We start from the raw sequence: 21,441 nt of genomic DNA on the forward strand, positions 1-21,441 counted from the left end.
AAAGGACCATATGTCTGGTTTCACCCCAAACTCTTGCAAGATCCTCTGGATTTTGACAAATTCTTTTTTCTTTCTATCCTGGTCATGGTTTTTCATATCTCTCCCACCACATTCTTAAGAATAATATTCAAAGGACAGCACACAAGGATCTTCTTGTAAACCAGTCATTTTTTTTTTACTTTATTGTTAGCATAATCAAAGAACTCATTGGTCTCTCTCTCTCAGTCTACTAAATTAACTCTTTCATCCAGATAACCGTGCAAGCTGCATTCAACCTAAACAGAGCTTCATCTCCCTCCTGCTTTCAGAAAAATGTAAAATGCAGTGAATGGCCTAATAGCTCCACCATTCTGAGATTAACTATTTCTCTGCCCACAGTTGCTGCCATAATAATGTGCCTACCCTGACTTCTGGTTTGGGTCTCTTCAGCGACAGACCGAAATCTGCGATCATGCACGGTTTCGATCTGTGCTCAATGCTGGAGTGCCCCAATCCTTTGGATTCGGGGCTGAAGCCACCCCATAGAGGTGGTGAAGAGGGGGGAAATTGCTAGCTGAGCGGAGGGGAGCTGCATCTCTCCTCCTTGGCTGGTCTAAACTCCCTTCCCCAAAGGTGGTTGAAGCGGTGGTCAGAAATGGCCACCTCAAAGAAGAATCTGACTGGATAAGATTGTGCAGGAGGAAGACAAAGAGGAAAGCAGGACAGACCGGGCTAAACAACAGAGAACATCTAAGCAAGGTACCCTGAATCTAAAAGTACCTAGAGGGATACTTCTGAAAGAAAATCTTTAAGCGGTGAAGGAGAGAGAAAAGGAGGTTAACAACGCTTTTTTACCCTTTGTATTGACAATTACAAATGGTATGGAAAGAAATTTATATTAATCTATTTTGACACTAATAGGCAACCTTAAGCTGAAATCTAAGTGTCAAAAGGAGGATAAAGATTTTTTTCTTGGTCATTTTAAAGCCCTAAAAAGGAGAAGAGTGGAGGCAAAAGGGTGGGACTTGGAATAATGGAAAAATGGAGTGCCACCTGGAAAAATAAAGAGGATTAACAGTGAAACTTTGAAAAGACTCCTGAGGCTACATTGTAACTGAAATCTTATTAAAAGATATAGTAATCCACGGAAAGGAAAAGTAAAGGAAAGAAACAAGAAGAAACAGTCTGGGATCATTTGGTGATTTAAAAAAATAAAATAAAAAAATAAAAAAATGTTTTTGGCATTGGTTTTTTCTTTCTTTCTCTTTCTTTTTCTTTACTTAAAGTCAATCGGGTGGTTGTTCAAAAGTGTTTAAAATGCCATCGCTCCTGGAGGAATTGAAGATGAGTCTTAAAAAACAGAAAGAAGATGCAGAAAGGAGAGGAAGATCCTTTGGCTTCGTATTTGAATTTTTTGAAATGGAGATCCTGAACTATGAAAAGCAAAAGGAAAAGCTTCAAGAGCAAGAAGAAGGGTGGGACAAAGAAGAAGCCATTTTCAATGATCAAATAATGCAAAGTATGGTAAAAAGGGGGAAAGGAGTTAAAAGTTTGAGATCAAAGGGAACAGCCAAAAAGAAAAATAGTCTGAAAAAGAAGTATAACAGCAAGGAGAAGCAGAAAAGAAAACTACAGAAGGGAAAATTAGAGAGAGAAGGGTATAAAAAAGGGATGAGAAAAAGGGGGGAAAGATAGAAAGGGAAATAACTTATGAGGGACAAAAACAGGAAATAAAGAAAAAGGGGAAACGTACTAGGATTAAAGGTATTTGTTCAGCTAGAAAACACAGAGACAATGGTTAAATTTAGTTAAAAGTGGGGATTCTGCAAAGGTACAAAAGATAGTGTTGTGACAGTAGAATACTGTAATGAGTTAGAAATGAAATAAGTAAACAATCTATGAGATAAAACTGTATTGTTATGTAATGGTATGTTTATTTATAATTAATGCAATAATAAAGAAGAGAGGGACACTGCAATTGTTTCTAAAGATTGATAAAATATTGAAAAGAAATGTGAAAGATGTATAAGGAAATTTACACCAGTTATTAGAATGAATTTGAATAATTATTTTGCTTATGAATAGTAAATAATTTATAAGATAAAACTGTATGACTATCCAATGGTATGCTTATTAACAGTTAAGTAATAATGAAGAAGGGAGGGAAACATTTCAATTGTTCTCAAAGATTGATAGATACTGAAAAGAAACTTGAAAGATTTACAAGGTTCATACCAGTACTAGAATATTTTTGAATAACTATTTTGTTTACTAATGTATATATACGTATGTATGTATGTATGTATGTATGTATGTTATTCAGCTTTGTTTGTTGGGTATTTTCCCACGTCATTATAGTTGTGCTTTTAAAGTTGTAGCAACGTTTCGGCAGAATCTCATCTGCCATCATCAGGCTTCTGTATTGTGTTCGTCTGTGAGTCAGACTTTTACAGCTGTTTCAGTTTTAAATTTGGGGCTAGCCTACTGCTGTGCCAGAATGGTTTTTTTTCATCCTGATTGGTTGGGAGTCTTGGTCTGTGTTTATTGGTCTTGGAGTTTACTGTGTTCTGCTTGATTGGTGTTTCTAATATCTTCTGTCTGGTTTTTTTTTTTTTTTGGCTCTTTTGTATCTTGATTGGCTGGCAACATTGTGTTACTTTATTGGAGGCCTTTAGTGCAGCTTGGCTCCGGGTAAATGGACGGCTATCATTAGTTAGGAAGCTGGGTTTCATCTGGGTGCCTGGTTGGGGTGTGTTTGAGCTGGAGGTATCAGGGGGATCTGTTTGTGCCCAGGTGTTTGCCTGGCTTGTGGTGTGGAGATTTTTTGTTTGTGAGTGCAGGCTTCCAAATGATTGACAGTCTGGTGGAATCATCTCTTCTATTCATGCTTTCTGGTCTTTTTTCAATCTCTATGGCTTCTCTGATGATTCTGTGGCTGGGGTTTTCTATAGTGGCTAGGGTTTTGGTGCCATTGAAGTTGATGCTATGACCTGTGGCTTCCATGTGTTGGACTAGTGAGGAAGTGTGTTCCAGCTTTTTGACTGCATTTTTGTGTTCATCCAGGCGGGTACTTATTCTTCTATTGGTCTGTCCAATGTATGTGGCCAAGCATGATGCACAGGGGACTTCGTATATGCCTTGGTTTTCAGGTCAATTTTATCTTTGGGGTTTCTAAGGGATGGCTGCTATTTTTCTGTCTGTTTTGAAGGCAGTCTTGATGTGATGTCTGTGTAGTATCTTACTAATTTTGTCTGTAGTACCTCTTATGTAGGGCAGGACAGCTGTTCCATAGGTCTGTTCATCTTCTGGGTGTCTATTATGTCTCAGTGTGTTTTTGTGGATCAAGCTGGTGATTTTGCTTTTGTGGAAGCCGTTGGCTGTCAGTACTTTAGTCAGGGTGCATAGTTCAGTCTTAATGTGTGTCTTGTCTGCCAGGCGTTTGGTTCTAGTAATTAGTGTTTTAGCCACGGAGTTTATCTGTGCTGGGTGGTGGTGGGATTGGGCATTGAGGTAGCGGTTGGTGTGGGTTTTCTTCTGGTATATGGTGTGTCCTAGTGTGCCATCTGTTTTTTGTAGATTAGTACATCTAGGAATGGTAGTTATTTGTTTGTTTCGTTTCCATGGTGAACTTGATTTTGGGGTGTGCTGTTTAGGTGTGTTAGGAAGTTGTTTAGGTTTTCTTTCCATGGGGCCAAATCACGAATGTGTCATCGATGTATCTTAACCATAGTTTGGGTTTGTGGGATGGCATCAGGGCTCTGTTCAAATTCTTCCATGAACAGGTTTGCAAGACAGGTGACAGTGGGATCCCATGGAGCTCCTTTATTTGTACTTTGTACCTTTGTAAAACTAAGAAATATGTGTTGGAGCATATATATATATATATATTTAGCTATATATATATATATATATATCTTATATATATATATATATATATATATATATATATATATATATATTCAGCTTTGTTCGGGTATTTTCCCACGTCATTGTAGTTCTTTTAAAGTTGTAGCACGTTTCAGCAGAATCTCATCTGCCATCATCAGGTTTCTGTATAGTGTTCATCTGTGAGTCAGACTTTTATAGTGGTTTCAGATTTAAATTTGGGGCAGCCTATTGCTGTGCCAGAATGGTTTTTCTTCATCCTGATTGGTTGAGAGTCTTGGTCTGTGTTTATTGGTCTTGGAGTTTACTGTGTTCTGCTTGATTGGTGTTTCTAATATCTTCTGTCTGTTTTTTTTTTTTTGGCTCTTTTTGTATCTTGATTGGCTGGCAACATTGTGTTACTTTATTGGAGGCCTTTAGTGCAGCTTGGCTCCGGGTAAATGGACGGCTATCATTAGTTAGGAAGCTAGGTTTCATCTGGGTGCCTGGTTGGGGTGTGTTTGAGCTGGAGGTATCAGGGGGATCTGTTTGTGCCCAGGTGTTTGCCTGGCTTGTGGTGTGGAGATTTTTTGTTTGTGAGTGCAGGCTTCCAAATGATTGACAGTCTGGTGGAATCATCTCTTCTGTTCATGCTTTCTGGTCTTTTTCAATCTCTATGGCTTCTCTGATGATTCTGTGGCTGGGGTTTTCTATAGTGGCTAGGGTTTTGGTGCCATTGAAGTTGATGCTATGACCTGTGGCTTCCATGTGTTGGACTAGTGAGGAAGTGTGTTCCAGCTTTTTGACTGCATTTTTGTGTTCATCCAGGCGGGTACTTATTCTTCTATTGGTCTGTCCAATGTATGTGGCCGGGCATGATGCACAGGGGACTTCGTATATGCCTTGGTTTTCCAGGTCAATTTTATCTTTGGGGTTTCTGAGGATGGCTGCTATTTTTCTGTCTGTTTTGAAGGCAGTCTTGATGTGGTGTCTGTGTAGTATCTTACTAATTTTGTCTGTAGTGCCTCTTATGTAGGGCAGGACAGCTGTTCCATAGGTCTGTTCATCTTCTGGGTCTCTATTATGTCTCAGTGTGTTTTTGTGGATCAAGCTGGTGATTTTGCTTTTTGTGGAAGCCGTTGGCTGTCAGTACTTTAGTCAGGGTGCATAGTTCAGTCTTAATGTGTGTCTTGTCTGCCAGGCGTTTGGTTCTAGTAATTAGTGTTTTAGCCACGGAGTTTATCTGTGCTGGGTGGTGGTGGGATTGGGCGTTGAGGTAGCGGTTGGTGTGTGTTTTCTTCTGGTATATGGTGTGTCCTAGTGTGCCATCTGTTTTTTTGTAGATTAGTACATCTAGGAATGGTAGTTGTTTGTTTGTTTCCGTTTCCATGGTGAACTTGATTTTGGGGTGTGTGCTGTTTAGGTGTGTTAGGAAGTTGTTTAGGTTTTCTTTTCCATGGGGCCAAATCACGAATGTGTCATCGATGTATCTTAACCATAGTTTGGGTTTGTGGATGGCATTGGCCAGGGCTCTGGATTCAAATTCTTCCATGAACAGGTTTGCAATGACAGGTGACAGTGGTGATCCCATAGGGGCTCCTTCAATTTGTTTGTATCTTTGTCCTTTGTATATGAAATATGTGTTGGTTAAGCAGTGTTCTGTTAGTTCCATGAGGTGTTTAGCTGGTTGGTATTTATTTTTGATGATTTCCAGGGTCTCTTTTATCGGGACTTGAGTGAATAGTGAAACCACGTCGAAGCTTACAAGCAGATCTTCCTGCTCCACATGTAGATCTTTGATCAATTCCAAGAAGTGGTATGAGTTTTGTACATGTGAAGCTGCTGTTTCAGCATGGGGCTGTAGCTGTTTTGCTAAGTGTTTAGCTAGGTTTTGTAGTGGTGCTCATCTGGAGCTGACTATGGGTCTGAGAGGTATGCCTTCTTTGTGTATTTTTCAGAGGCCGTATAGTTTGGGGCATCTGGAAGATTTCTCTCTGGGTATGATCGTGTGTTGGATCTCTTTGCTTATGTGGCTGGTTATAATATATAACAAGAAAATTATAACCAGCCATATAAGCAAAGAGATCCAACACACGATCATACCCAGAGAGAAATCTTCCAGATGCCCCAAACTATACGGCCTCTCCAGAAGATGAACAGACCTATGGAACAGCTGTCCTGCCCTACATAAGAGGCACTACAGACAAAATTAGTAAGATACTACACAGACACCACATCAAGACTGCCTTCAAAACAGACAGAAAAATAGCAGCCATCCTCAGAAACCCCAAAGATAAAATTGACCTGGAAAACCAAGGCATATACGAAGTCCCCTGTGCATCATGCCCGGCCACATACATTGGACAGACCAATAGAAGAATAAGTACCCGCCTGGATGAACACAAAAATGCAGTCAAAAAGCTGGAACACACTTCCTCACTAGTCCAACACATGGAAGCCACAGGTCATAGCATCAACTTCAATGGCACCAAAACCCTAGCCACTATAGAAAACCCCAGCCACAGAATCATCAGAGAAGCCATAGAGATTGAAAAAGACCAGAAAGCATGAACAGAAGAGATGATTCCACCAGACTGTCAATCATTTGGAAGCCTGCACTCACAAACAAAAAAATCTCCACACCACAAGCCAGGCAAACACCTGGGCACAAACAGATTCCCCTGATACCTCCAGCTCAAACACACCCCAACCAGGCACCCAGATGAAACCTAGCTTCCTAACTAATGATAGCCGTCCATTTACCCGGAGCCAAGCTGCACTAAAGGCCTCCAATAAAGTAACACAATGTTGCCAGCCAATCAAGATACAAAAAGAGCCAAAAAAAAAAAAACCCAGACAGAAGATATTAGAAACACCAATCAAGCAGAACACAGTAAACTCCAAGACCAATAAACACAGACCAAGACTCTCAACCAATCAGGATGAAGAAAAAACCATTCTGGCACAGCAATAGGCTGCCCCAAATTCAAATCTGAAACCACTATAAAAGCCTGACTCACAGATGAACACTATACAGAAGCCTGATGATGGCAGATGAGATTCTGCTGAAACGTCGCTACAACTTTAAAAGCACAACTACTATGATGTGGGAAAAATACCCGAACAAAGCTGAATGCCATACATGTAAGTACCAGCAAACTTAAGAAAACACACACACACACACACACACACACACACACACATATATATATATATATATATATATATATATATATATATATATATATATATATATACATATACATATACATATACATATACATATACATATACATATACATATACATATACATATACATATACATATATATATATATATATATATATATATATATATATTGCTATATTTTTAGAATTTTTCTTTTTACATTTTCAAGGGGAAGTACCAAGCAGAGTCTACATGATATAAAATAGATATTAGAAATTTGAATGTTATAATTTTAGAATGTACAAATTCAATGTTTAATGAGATTTCATATGATAATAACAATAAAATTTAAAGGTGTTGCACTTCGATTGGTAATCATAGGGGAATTTTGCTTCTTAAGAATGTTGGAAGAAACATATGAAATTGTAAACAAGACAGATGAAAGTATAAGTACAATGAATAAAAGATATAGAAATTTCGGTAAAATAAATACAACTGAATAAGAAGAAAATGAGATAACCATAAAAGAAAATTAAGAGAAGTAAAGGGAGAAATAGTGAGAAGTTGGAAAAAGAGTTATAAGATATGAAGTTGAATACATAAGATGAATATGCATATGAAATTGTGTCTGTATGGAATTGTGATAACCCGGAACGATGCTGTACTCAAATAAGATGTTTTATTTGTTTTGTTAAAACTCAATAAAACTTTATTAAAAAAATATATAATGTGCCTACCCTAAAAGGTAATTGCTACTGAATTCCTCAAAGAATTAATCAAATGTTTTAATTAAAATGTAAGTGGCAACCACTCATGGTTAGCTCCACCTTGATCTTCTTTTCATTTGTTTCCAGTCCTTCTCCCCTGTACATTTATACTGGGTAGACAAATCCCTTGTTGTATCATATTGTTCTTCGATGTGTTGAAACACGCAGGAACCTGCATCTCTTTAGCAGTTTATTACCACTGGAGCCCATCCTTGCCTGTGAGCATTTTCTTTTTGGTGACTCCAACTGCTTCCTGTCATTTTCTTAGCCCATTTCAATTTTTCTTCCCTTCTTCCTTTGTAAGAATGGAGGTGGGGGGAGCTGGTTGTTCTCTCAGGTTATCAGACAAATACAATCAGTATATCTGGAAGATCACATGACAAGGTGGCAGAGACTATTCACCATTTTTATTCAGTCACACTGAATAAAAATAGAACAGTGTAGAACAAGCAGTCCAACAAATGGCCAGGTAAGATGCTACCTTCATCATCTGCTATTAGGAGCAACTTTTATTTATTATTTATTTATTTTGATTTGTCAATCACTTACAAGATAACAGGTGTAAGTATAAACATAGTTATGAATACATGAAATGGATACATATAAGAAAAATAAAAAGAAACAATAGGACAGGGATGGTAGGCACGTTGGTGCGCTTATGCACACCCCCTACAGGCCTCTTAGGAAAGGGGTGAGGTCAATAGTAGAGTCTAAGGTTAAAGTTTTTGGGGTTTGGGGAAGAAACCACAGAGTCAGGTAGAGTATTCCAAACATTGACACTCTGGAGTTCGAGGCTTGCATGCAATTTAGCCCCAGATCCTCCCCAAATCATGATTCAAACTTTGCACCACACTGGACTTGGATAAAGTCTGCATGATTAGAAAAATTCTATAGAAATGCTTTCTCTACAGTTATGCGTGCAGTGCATTTAAACCATGTATCCCCCTGTCCCTCCCTTCTCTAACAACATAATGACGTGTTTTGTGTAAAATGCGGCCATTTCAATGAGGGAATATAATGCTGAGCTTTGAACTGAATCATCAGAGACCCTCTTTATACCATTGTACAGAAGTTCTGAGCACACACACAAAAAGTCAAATAACATGTGGTAGGGCTGTGACTTTGATTTAAATTCATCTTATTCTGAAGGTGAAAGGAGCAATTTATTAAACTTATACGACAAAGCTGTTAGGGAATTCAGGTTAGAAAATGACACATCTTCAGACTGAGTTGATTATGCTGGACACCTTACTTGATGAATAAATTGGAGTTCAGGATTATCAATTTGTTCTGACATCGCTCCTAAATACTCTAGAACATACCTTTATTGTGTTTGATCTGGTTAGGAGATAAATCATTTCTGGACCAATTTGGCCAGACAATATGGAACGTGCTAAAAAACGAGAAATGAGACAAATATGGTTTTATTGGAATGTATCAGGCAATAGAACCGGGGCATTTATTAAGGCAAACATTGTCTTTCTCTCACAATCCTCTGAGGCAGTTTGACAGTTCTTCCACCCAGGGATGCCAAGCTGAAAGGCCAATGCTGAAGTCTGCACAAAATGTCTGCAGCTGGCCTCAGCAATGTCCTTTTGCACTGCAGTAGTGATGCGGTTTGCCTGGTTGAGGCACAGAAGCAACGCTCTTCACCTCACTGAGCACTTTGCACACCTTCCAACTGCCTCTTGCAACAAATGGGACATGCCAAAGCAGGCACTCTATCAACCTGAAGCAAAGCTGCATTGCAACCTTGCCTCGCTGTTCGGAAGCAGAGGACTGTGTGGCTTTGGGGGAATTGACTTCAAAGGGCTGCGTGCTCAAAGCATTGTCAAATCAAAGTGTGCCTTCCAAATGTTGTCCCTAAGAGAATACTATAGCAGATTTGCTTTTAAAAAAATAAAATAAAATAAAGTTAAGTACCCAGAGGTCTCCTTTTTCAAAGGAAGAATCTTTTTGAGAATGCTGTTAGAGTGAGCATTGCTAAAATAGAATAGAATAGAATAGAATACTTTATTGGCCAAGTGTGATTGGACACACAAGGAATTTGTCTAGATCCAGTTTTGGGGTATATTTCAATAGCTGGTAACACATATTTTTACGCTATCCTCAAAAGGGTGGAGGGAGGGAATAAAGTAAAAATATTCTAATGGTTCTGGGCAGACCATTGCTATTATTTTATGCTGGTGGTGAGGGAACACAATATTTTTCAATCCAAGGGTCACCTCTCTTGCTACTTCAAGATTAGTCACACAACCTTTTACTCGTCCTTCTCTGTGCCCCTGAAGAGTGTTGCAAGAGGATAGACAATCTGCAATGTCAATCAAGACAGATGAAAAACGACAGAATTTGGGATTGGGGGCAGGGAGAATTGGCAAATCCTTGAATCTGACTCTTTCCTTAAAGCTCTTTGAGGAGGCGTAGGAACAGAAAAACTAAGGAAGGCCATATATATCAGAGATGGGAATCCCTGACCCCATGGGTGGATATTGCCAACTTGATGTGGCCTTTAAAGCCTCCTCTAAACATGATTGCTAAAAACTGATAATAGACTTGTTTTGCCATTATGAGAAAAAGTAGAAGGAAACAGCAGCTCAAGACCCAAAGATGAGGTAGCATGATTACTTTAAAGTTATAACCAGCTTTTCTGTTCTAGGGAGCACTCTATGAAGCTGCCAATATTTTTAATAATAATAATAATAATAATAATAATAATAATAATAATAATAATAATAATAATAATAATAATAATAATAATAACAACAACAACAACAATGCAGATAGGTGACCTAAAGATAAACCAAGGTTTAATAGTCATCAAATAAATATGAATCTGATGAAAGAAGTGTTTATCTATAGATTTCCAAAATTCAAGGAGAAGATGGGCCAAATTGAACTCCCAAAGGAAGGTTTGGGAAGAACGCAAGAGAAGGCTACATGGAAGGAAGAGGCTGTAACAATCAGGGTCTCTTCAAAAGGACTTCTCAGTCATAATAGCAAGACAGTTTGTAACATGACTGACATCCCCTAAAGCTGTTGAAATCTTTAGAGCCAGGTATCAACACTTTAAACCATAAGTGTCCAACCTTGGCAACTTTAAGATCTGTGGACTTCAACTCCCAGAATTCTGCAGCCACCCATGTTCGCTGAGGAATTCTGGGAACTGAAGTCCACAAGTCGTAATGTTGCCAGGGTTGGAGTCTCCTGCTTTTAGCAGTATCTGGTAAACAATTGGAAGCAACATAAATATTCTTTTAGTATCATAGTTTAACATAATATAATATACTGTATTATGCCCTGTATCTTGCAGTGGCCAGTAGTCTAGATGTCACCTTTTGTACCAGTTGTACTTTCTAGTTACTTTCAAGGGTAGCAATTGCTGAATTGTAGACCCTAAGTCCTGGTTTGTTTTTATTTATCCACAACTCCTTCATCTTGTCAGGATTTAATTCCAGTATGTCAAGTCTTATCCAATTTAGACAATATTAAGGGTACTTTTCACTTCCTTGAAATTGGATAGTTAGGAGTAATAAAGTTGTGTTGTGGCTCCGATTCCTGAGCCTGTGCTGTTAGAGGAAGAGGACTCGGAAGATGAGGAGGAGGAACTGGGAATGCCTTCCTCCCCAGGACCTTCCTCTCTGGCAATGCCTTCCTCCCTGATAATGCCTCAGGTTTCATCAGTCAACCAAGAGGAACAGCCTGAGATTAATCAGGAGGAAGGCATATCGCAGCAGCCCCTGACAGGGAGTCAAGAGGAAGAATGTTGGCTTGATCCTAAGCCGCATCGTAGGAAGAAACGTGAGCAGCAACGTAGGAGGCGTGGGAGGGTCAGAGAGTGAGCTGAGTCATTGAGCCACACCCCACAGGGGATAAAAGTGGGTATGTTGTTGGCTGGAACTTTGTACGGGACAAAGTTTAATCTTGCTTCAGGTTTTCTTTGTGAATGATTTTTATGGTCTGCCTTGTAATTTTCTGGGAGTAGCTTTTTATTTGTTATCAGTTCGGACTTGGCAGGCAGAGCATGTTGGAATGCCAAGGACGTTATCAGTTCCAAAGAATTAACTCTGTGAAGTCCGAGCCAGCTTGCCTGCCTGTGTTTGTGTGAGTTTGTACTCTTTCATCTTTTGGAAAGAAGAAAGGTGAGACAGAACAAGTTGGGTATCATCATCCTGCTGATAGAAACCCAATTCAAAATCTCTAGGTGGTTTCCACCAGCATTTCACATCTTTGCTAAATGACAAAAGGAACAAGATAGTGCAAATTTTATGGCAAATCATTATTCACAAAGGATGATGCAAATTGTTCACAGCATGTCACTGACTGTTCTGGCTCCTTCCAGCCTGTTCTAAGAAGATGTAATCTGGGACATCTACAGCAAGCTGAGATTTCATCAAAATTATGAAATTATCCTGCCTTATGTGCTTGTATGCCATTTCATGGCACATGTATTGGTTAAGCATAGCTTGCATGAAGGCATTAGGATGCTCAATTAATTTGTTCCCTTGCCATACCTTCAGACACTTTTGATTGCAATGGAAGCAGAGGAAGTTCCTTTGACTGCTACTCTTGCTGTGAGTTTCTAGCATGTTCAGGTAGGCACATAAAGTTTGATTCATACTGAGACACTTGCACTGGAGCTGATGTTCCACCATCTTCATCATTCTGCCTAGTAAACTAAAAGGCTTATCTGTTGCTGAAGATCAATACTTTCATCCATCTGGACTGCCAGGGCATCAACAATTTTTCTGGCAAATGTCATTGGAAATTTATTCATGGAATCAGAAAACCACCCAGATACATAAGAAACCCTAGTTGGACCACATTAGCCTTCTCAGACCTTGGAAAAGAAGAATTAAACATTGCAAAACTGACATACGTCATTGTATGTTGTCTCCTATTCATCAAAGAATTGTTACTGAGAAATTGAAGAAAATTCCATACTAATCCACTCAGAGATTATTTGGGTCCAAAAGTGAAAATATTCATTTGTTGATGTATATCTATATGTGTGCGCATGTACGCGCACGCACACACACACACACACCACATACACATTGATCCTATATGTCTGTCTGTCTCTCTGTCTATCTCCCCATTTTCCTTTTAATAAAATTGATCATAGAAGTCCATGTCAGAATCTTGCACTTGAATGTAATAGTCTGCCAAGACAACTAATTCTCTATCCCTGTAGAGGTTTCTCTGGGTCATCATTCTAAAATTTTGCTGGAGTGAATCTCCTGTCACCAAACCCTGTTCAACGCATTTGAGTGACATGGCCTGAGACAATCTGAAATTTGCAGTCCTGCCAAAAATGTTAAGCACAGTCTCTGTCTAGAGTTGCCCATCTTTGTCATACATATTTGCCTTCTTTGGACCAACAGTTTCATTCATTTCCAGACCGGAGCTTGTTTTTCTGATCTTTCCCATTATTAAAATTCTTCAACACCCCCTTTGTTCTCACATTCTAAAGTCAATTAATAAATTCAGTTCTTGGCAGCATGTTTTAATATGCTGATGGTACCGCATGGAGAAAATGCATGGCAATTGCGATTTGGATGTGGAAACATTTTCAAATATTTCATATTTCACAGAAGCATTTTTCAACCCCAAATTCTGCAGTCATTACAACATTTGACAGTAACTGACAGTTGCTTGTCATGCCCTTGGCCTATAAATCACCCTCACATGAGGAAGGAAAACAACTTGAGATACTTATTAAACTAGATTCAGAAAAGCCTGGTGCCAACAGTAGTAGTGAGGCAAAATTGTATTCCACACTCCTGTCTCCTTGTGTCCCCACAAGGTCAACCCGTGTTTTGTCCACCTAACATGTAGGAACCTTCTTTTATTAATTAAAAAAAACAGTAATTAGGAGTGCCCATGGTCTCCTGCATTGGAGAGCTGCATAGGGAGAAATCTATTGCAGGACAATATATATGGTAGTAAATTAATGCCTTAAGTAACCTGGGATGGGGAATCAAATCTGATATCTTCTGGCAGAGTTCAGACAACACATAAAGTTCCTGTCTAATAACAATAGCAATAGCTCCTAGACTTATATACCACTCCATAGTGCTTTACATTCAGTGGTGGGATTCAAAATATTTTACTACTGGTTCTTGGTGGGTGTGGCTTGGTGGGTGTGGCTTGGCTTGGCTTGACTTGGTGGGCATGGCAGGGGAACGATACTGTAAAATCTTTATTCTCACCCCACTCCAGGAGAAAAATACTGCAAAGTCTCCATTCCCTCCCCACTCCTGGGGGAAGGTTACTGCAAAATCCCACTCCCTCCTCACCCCACTAACCTGCTTTGCATCTCTGTTCTGCTGTGCAGGATAACAAAAGAAGACCCAGCCAATCAGTGGGGACTCAGGAGGCAGAGAATAGATCAGGGCGGGGCCAGTCAGAGGTGGTATTTTCTCTGAACTACTCAAAATTTCTGCTATGGTTCTCCAAAACTGGTCAGAACCTGCTGAATACCACCTCTGTTTACATTCCTCTCTAAGTAGTTTACAGAGTCAGCATATCACCCTCCAACAATCGGAGTCCTCATTTTACCAACCTTAGAAAAGTTGAAGGCTGAGTCTACTGAACCGGTGAGAATCAAACTGCTGGCAGTCAGCACAATTAGCCTGCGATATTGCATTCTAATCACTGTGCAACCATGGCTCTGATGGTAATATGATACTGGAACAACTAGAATACCTGGATCCTGCATTCTTAGTATTTTGCTTGGAATTGTGAAAGCCAATTTAGAAACCTCGACCCTTGACCTGAGTTGAAAATGCCAGTTGAATTGCCCCTTAAAACTGGATTGTTGGAAAGAGCTTGACTTCAGCCTGGAATCAAATCTATGAGTTTGTCAGTTGAGATTTACTATTTTTGCTTATTGTCAACCTTGAACTGGTTGCTATCTAACTTTAGCTTAAGGGCCAAGACACCGGCATGCAGAAGAAGTGAATACCTGACAATGGCTTACATGGGAACAATCAATGCTTGGCAGTATATCATAGCAATTGTGCAGCCACAGCATTTGACAGTATGCAAAAGGTTCCTTTCAACGGAATTGGACATAGTTGAACTTCCTTTCAATAATTAATTCATCTAATTACAACTGTCAAATGCTGAGGTCAAATCTGTATTCCCAGAATTTTCCCATCTAATATAAAGAACTAATTTCGGGAGCAAAATGTCTAGCCTAAAATCGGAAAAACTGTCAAATGTAGCTAAACTTTATTGCAGAATTGCTGTGTGTTATACATCTTTTGCCCATAAATCTCATGGGTTAGCAACATAGGGCTGTAAAACTAGATGTAAGCATATGTGGATCTAATCCATCTGGGTATGAAAATAAAGCAGTATTAGAATAAAGTTTGACACATTAGCATTAGTGTTTTCTTTTCTCAATAGTTTCCAAATGGAAAAATATCATTGAGAAACCAATAAGAAAAAAAATCTAATGTGTTTTGAAAAGAAACATATATCTTTGCTACCTTAAACAAAGTGCAATATGAATAATATATTGCTCCTGGATACATTTTCATTTCTTTCTAGAGTCTCTTGATTCAAATGTTGACTGTTTTCAAGGAAATGGAGAATACCAGATATGAGAGATAAGGCTGCAAACATAAATATATGCATTTGCCTGGCTAAACAAGGTAAAATGAGACCGACAGACTTTTATTCCCATCCTTTTGTTCATACATTCTTCATTCAGAATCTATAAGGACCTACATTGCTACAATCTGAAATCATGGAGATTGTCTGTGTTGTACACAGATTTATGGAAATAATTCTACAGAATGAATTCTAACCGATGTACAGAATATCCATGGCCTTTCAAGGGAAGGTACTGGAGTGTGTTTTCCCTTACCTGTGTATCTGTTAGAATTATTAATTCAAGAAAGTAGCAAGAAAGTATTTAATTTGGCTTACATTTTATAGTCAACTCATCCAAACAGAGTTATCTTACCACAATGGTATTGGTCCACCCCACCATGCTAGCAGAAGAGGCATCCAGCAAACTTTGTTAGTCAAGGAATTCTTCTCCAGGAGAAGAACTTTTTCTGCTGTGGCTCCTGTTGTTGATCAGGAATCTGTAAGTTTGATGATTGGTAAAAAGGGACCTATCTTGAGATTGCAGAACTAAAGTTCAGGCCTCAGAAGGCCTCAAGGCTGTAGAAAGTTCCATAAGAAACCACAAGCCTATTGGTTCAGCCTGTGACCAAATCTGCAGAGTGCTAGCTTCCTCGAAGGATCCGCCTATGTTTGGCTGAATAAATGCATTTGGTTTATCAAGGACCCTGTCTCCTTACTTCTGACAAGCAACACCTGACTCTTACCAAACATTGTCCTCTGGAATATCAGGGCCTTGCAAAGTGGGAATCCTACTCAACGTTTTGGCCTTCTGAAAGAGCCTGGATACTTGGCTCTGCCAACTGGTCTGGAGCCCCAATTGGGGTGGGGGAAACATGTCATTCTGGAGGTGTTAATTGACTAACATAAGACCATACCTCCTGCCCATGTGCACCTTGCACCCTATCTTCTCATTTTTGTCAATTTTAATTCAATTTAATTGTTTTCATAATTCATTTTGCAATCTGCCTAGATTACAAAATACAAGATTACACCTAGAATCTTGCCTCTCGGTGAGATGGGAAGCATATAATTTTCATAAATAAATAAATTAACTTTGTATTTCCTGAATAAATGCACATTAGACCTTTCGGATTACATATTTCTCACACTCTTGAAATGTAAGGCATCGTTATGAATTCAAAAATCTTTTATTGGGGAAATCTGTGCATAGAATTATAAAAGTGCCATGGTGGCACCATGGTTAGAGTAGAGTACTGCAGGCTACTTCTGCTTACTGCTGGCTGCCAGCAGTTCGACAGTTCAAATCTCACCAGTCAAGGTTGACTCAGCGTCTCATCCTTCTGAGGTTGGTAAAATAAGGACCCAGGTTGTTAGGGGCAATATGCTGATTCTGGAAACAGCTTACAGAGGACTGAAAAGTACTGTGAAGTGGTGTATAAGTCTAAGTGCTATTGCACTATACAACTAAGATAAAATTAAAAATAACCTGCTTTGTCCATTCCTAGTTTCAGAAAAGGGATTACAGGCCATATTTAAAAAGTTCAGTATCGATTTTATGTAGTACTAATAAGCTACATTTTAATTGACATAATTCCCATATACTGTATTTACCCAAACAGAAGATAACCCAGGAATATTAGAAAGAAAGAAAAATAACTGCCTCTGCTACCACATCCTTAGAAAATCAATAGCTAAATTATTTCTTCCTTTCAGGTAAGTACAGTAATTTTCACTGAAATAAAAATGTTTCTGTGGATTGAACTTTTTATAAAGTATTAGAAACCAGCAATGGCATGTTAATTCTACACTGTGAATCACTTTTATTGGTATATTTATATTGCCTTTTTAAAAATACTTTCTGATTAATTACTGTTAAATAGACAAACCTATAATTGCAAGTGTTGCAGGGTAATTACAAATGCCAAAAAAATAATTTAGAGTAACAACAAGAAGTGATTGAAATCTCAAGACTAACACACACACACATGCAGGCACACACACACACACACACACACACACACACACACATTCTATTCTTCACAGAAGCATTTCATCTTTCTTTTTCCCCCTAGATTTCCATGCAAGCCTGAAAAATGATCCAGCCAATTAAGGAGCTGATTCATATATATATATATATATATATATATATATGAATCAGCTCTTAATTGGCTGGATCATTTTATATAATTATATTATTATTATTATTATTATTATTATTATTATTATTATTATTATTATTATTATTATTATTATTATTATTATTATTCTGGTTTCCCAATAAACTTTTGATGTAGTTTTAAGACGATGGTTTCAGAGTATGAAGGAAAATGCTGATCAGTGGTGGTATTCAGCAGGTTCTAAACAGTTCTGGAGAACCGGTAGCGGAAATTTTGAGTAGTGCAGAGAACTGGCAAATATCACCTCTGACTGGAGATTTTACAGTATCCTTCCCCTGCCATGCCCACCAAGCCACACCCACAGAACCGGTAGTAAAAAAAAATTGAATCCCACCACTGATGCTGATGGATGTTTTTGATGCATTGGGAATGCTTCCAGGTTGAAGCTAGATGAAGAGTCAGGGGATGCTGAGGAAAGAATAGCAAAGAGTTTCAGTATACATTATCAATGACGACTTAGCAGGATGGAAGATCAAAGGCACTTTTCTGCTGCTGCAGTTTAAACTATTTGAATTAATATATTTGAAGTGGCAGGAATGGCAGGAATTGTCTTGGTTTGTCCAGGCAGCACAATGAAGCTGCAACCATGGGATGACATTGAGTTCATGTGGCAGTTACTACTTATTGGTACAACTAGAATATTATTGGTGGAACATCTAAAGAAAGAGGCAAGATTATTAGAGGAGAGGATCTCTGGAGGCTTGGAACATTGGATGAAGAGCCTCACAGACTTCTGGAAAATTGAATGCTAAATGGAAATTGATGGAAGTTTTGGAACTTTCCATATTCTGGATCAGGACTCTGATATCGGGACTTGTAAAAACATGTAGATATTAAAACTAGAACTCTGGAAGAGAGATGAAGATTTATCCTTCTTCTCCCCCAGCATTTCATAATATATGGTAGTTGCTCTGATGTTCCAGTATCTTTGCAAAGTCAGTCTCTGGATCAGATTTGGTGATTATTTCAAGTTGGAAGTAAGCTAGCAAGTGATAAGAATGAGAGTGTGTCAGGATGGGGGAGTTTACATGTCATTAATGGGAGAAGGTCTTTAACTGTTTTTTCTAGTTGTCTTGAAATTCAGAATAAGTATTGGCAGGGTGTGTATACATTCATTGAATCTGCCATAATTGGTGGGACTGCCAAATTGCAGTTACCTGGTTTGTATGTGGGGAAATGTTGTGAAACTGTGCAATTGTAACCTATGTATAAGTACTGGAGTATTTGCAGACCTAGATGCTATTGATAGCATTCTCAGGTGAGTATGCTGGTTGAGGGACATGAAGGATGAAGTTTGTGATAATAGAGGAAGAGACACCTTGCAGGTCAATCTACTTACTTCATGGGGGTCGGAATTTTAGATAGAGTATTTAATGCTCCCTAAGGATAGAAAAGTCACCCAGCAAGCAGAAGAAGAGCATTTCGGTGACTGTATCTGGTGATTCATTTTCCGATCAATAAATTGAGGAATGATTCTCAACCTATTAACTGTAAGAGAACTATTAACTGTAAGAGAATGTAATATTTTGTACAGGATGGCATGCTTTGTTCAGCTTCAGTTACTACAGTTAGTATGATCAAATCACTGGTTTACATGCCCGTAAGGTTTTGAGAGACCTCCAAATACCTGATCATTAATTCAGTCTCACAGATGAATTTAAACATGGAGGTCTATAACAATAATAACTCATGTCAATTTGTCAGAACTCCTAAGTAGACATTTTGAATTGCAACAGAAAAACTGTTGGCCCTCCATTGTGGTATTATCTCCCCTCCCCCCAAACCACAACAACCTCCCCTCCCCCCATCCTCATGATCAAATGGTCTATCCTTTTGATTTTGTCTGGCTTGAGATTTTAAATCATCCTCTCTTGCATCATGTGAGATTATTGCTACCAGGGAAACTATCACGAGCAGCTTAAAGAAAATGTATCCAAGCACAGACTAGTTACATTCAAAGACGAATGATATGCTCCTGCCCAATGCCAAAGAGACATCAGCACAGGAGACAGCCCAAAGAGTCTATCAGCGCAGTGTGTCTGTGTGACAGAGTAAACGACAGCTCCAAAGCTGCCAGCCCAGATGCCTGAGCATTCTGCCAAGCAGCCAGAAACATTTGCTGGAGAGAAATATCTTCACAGTTTGACATCTGTGACTGATGTAGGAAGATAAGGCAGATAAGCACAGTAATGAGCAGGAATATCGGAGGTGGCAATCCAGTAAACGATTGCAGGACTTTTCTTTTTCAGTTTCAATTAAAAGAGCCCAAACTGGGGGAAATAAAATATGGAATACCAGATGAGAATGCGCACAATTCTATTTGTGGCACTGACACTTCCCTGAGAATTAACTGTGGTTTTAGAAGAAATGCATACTGGAGCATTTGTTTCACTGAGTCTGCAAGTCCCGTCACATAGATTTTGTGTTTTCTAAGAAGCCGTCCTTGCTACTAAAATATTAGCATTTGGTTAAGTGTATAAGCTTGGATTGTGTTTTTTTTTAAAATCTGGGACAAATGTCTAATTTCAACAGCCCTTTGCAAGTGATCAGTTCAGAACTTTGATAGGAGCTAGCTATCCATGCCTTGTGCCTGTTGCTGGAGAGATAAAGAAGTGACACTGGGAAGAGAAGAAGGGAATGAATAGATAATGTTAGAAAGATTGAAAAGAAGCTGATGCAATTCATTTAAAGCTGATTTCATTTACATCTTGCTATGCCCTTGCCCACCATTGGCATTAGACTCCAAAATATAACCCCTAAAAATGCAGCAAACAGTAGGAAAAGCAGCTGAATCCTTCCCTCTATCCCCAAGGCCTGGTTTGTGGACTGGCACAGGTCAGTGGCATGCAAGAAACCAGGCCACACAAACAAGTGAAACCTCATCTTCGGGATGCAGGCTGCACCCAAAACTTTGTCCCCTCTGGTCCACAAAAAAATCTCTCTCCATGGAACCAGTCCCTGGTGCCCAAAAGGTTGAGGTCTGCTGCTTTATACTATATTCTCAATTTTATCCAGACTGCAAACATATGGACAATCACTAAATGGCAGCAAAGAATTAGAGTTTTCTCTATATATACAGCTCATAGGATTGTTCAAATGAGCAGTAAGGTGTGGTTGTAGGAGTAAGTAGCATAAGGATAGATAGCATAAGGATAGATAGCGGTAAGCAGTAGTAAGTAGCAGCAAGGATAGATAGCATCACCACAGGACGGATTTGTAACTAGCTGACAAGCAGTATTCAACAAATAGTCCTTAATGAGTCTACATCTACATGGAGGGAACCACATGTGGGGTACCACAAGATTCTGTCTTAGGCCCACTACTCTTCAATATCTTCATAAATGTGCTGTCCAGACAGTTTAGAGTTAATGGGATTTGGGATAGTTACTTAGGAATTGTGAGCTGTCCCCTTAAGGGAATGCATCATGGTAAATGTAGTTAAAGGTATCCTGGGAAATGTAGTCCATGTCACGTGACCACATCTGTAATCCTGATTGGTCACTATATTGACTCTTGTCTTGCCTGAAATCACCATACCATGCAGCTGCTTCAAACATCATGGGGTTGAGACCTTTTTATCTTTCTACACTACAAGACAGATATGCAAAGGATTGGACATTAAGAAGAACTTCATCACAAATGTGAGTTATGAGGATACCTGATGAACCAATAAAAAAGACTTTGTTATGGATGTTTTGTGGAGTTACTCTGTCTGCTTTATACCATCCAGAGAATATTAAGCAGAACAATAAACATCTTTGATGAGGGAATAGAAGGGGAACATACCAAATTTGTAGATAATACTAAGCTGGCAGTAATAGATAACACCTTAGATCAGGGCTGTCAAACTCGCAGCCCGCGGGCCAGATGCATCACATGCTGGCCA

This window comes from Notechis scutatus, chromosome 1 (genome assembly GCF_049901735.1).
Source record: "Notechis scutatus isolate UNSWTSFEM ecotype Mainland chromosome 1, rNotScu1.2, whole genome shotgun sequence".
Taxonomy (NCBI): Eukaryota; Metazoa; Chordata; class Lepidosauria; order Squamata; family Elapidae; genus Notechis; species Notechis scutatus.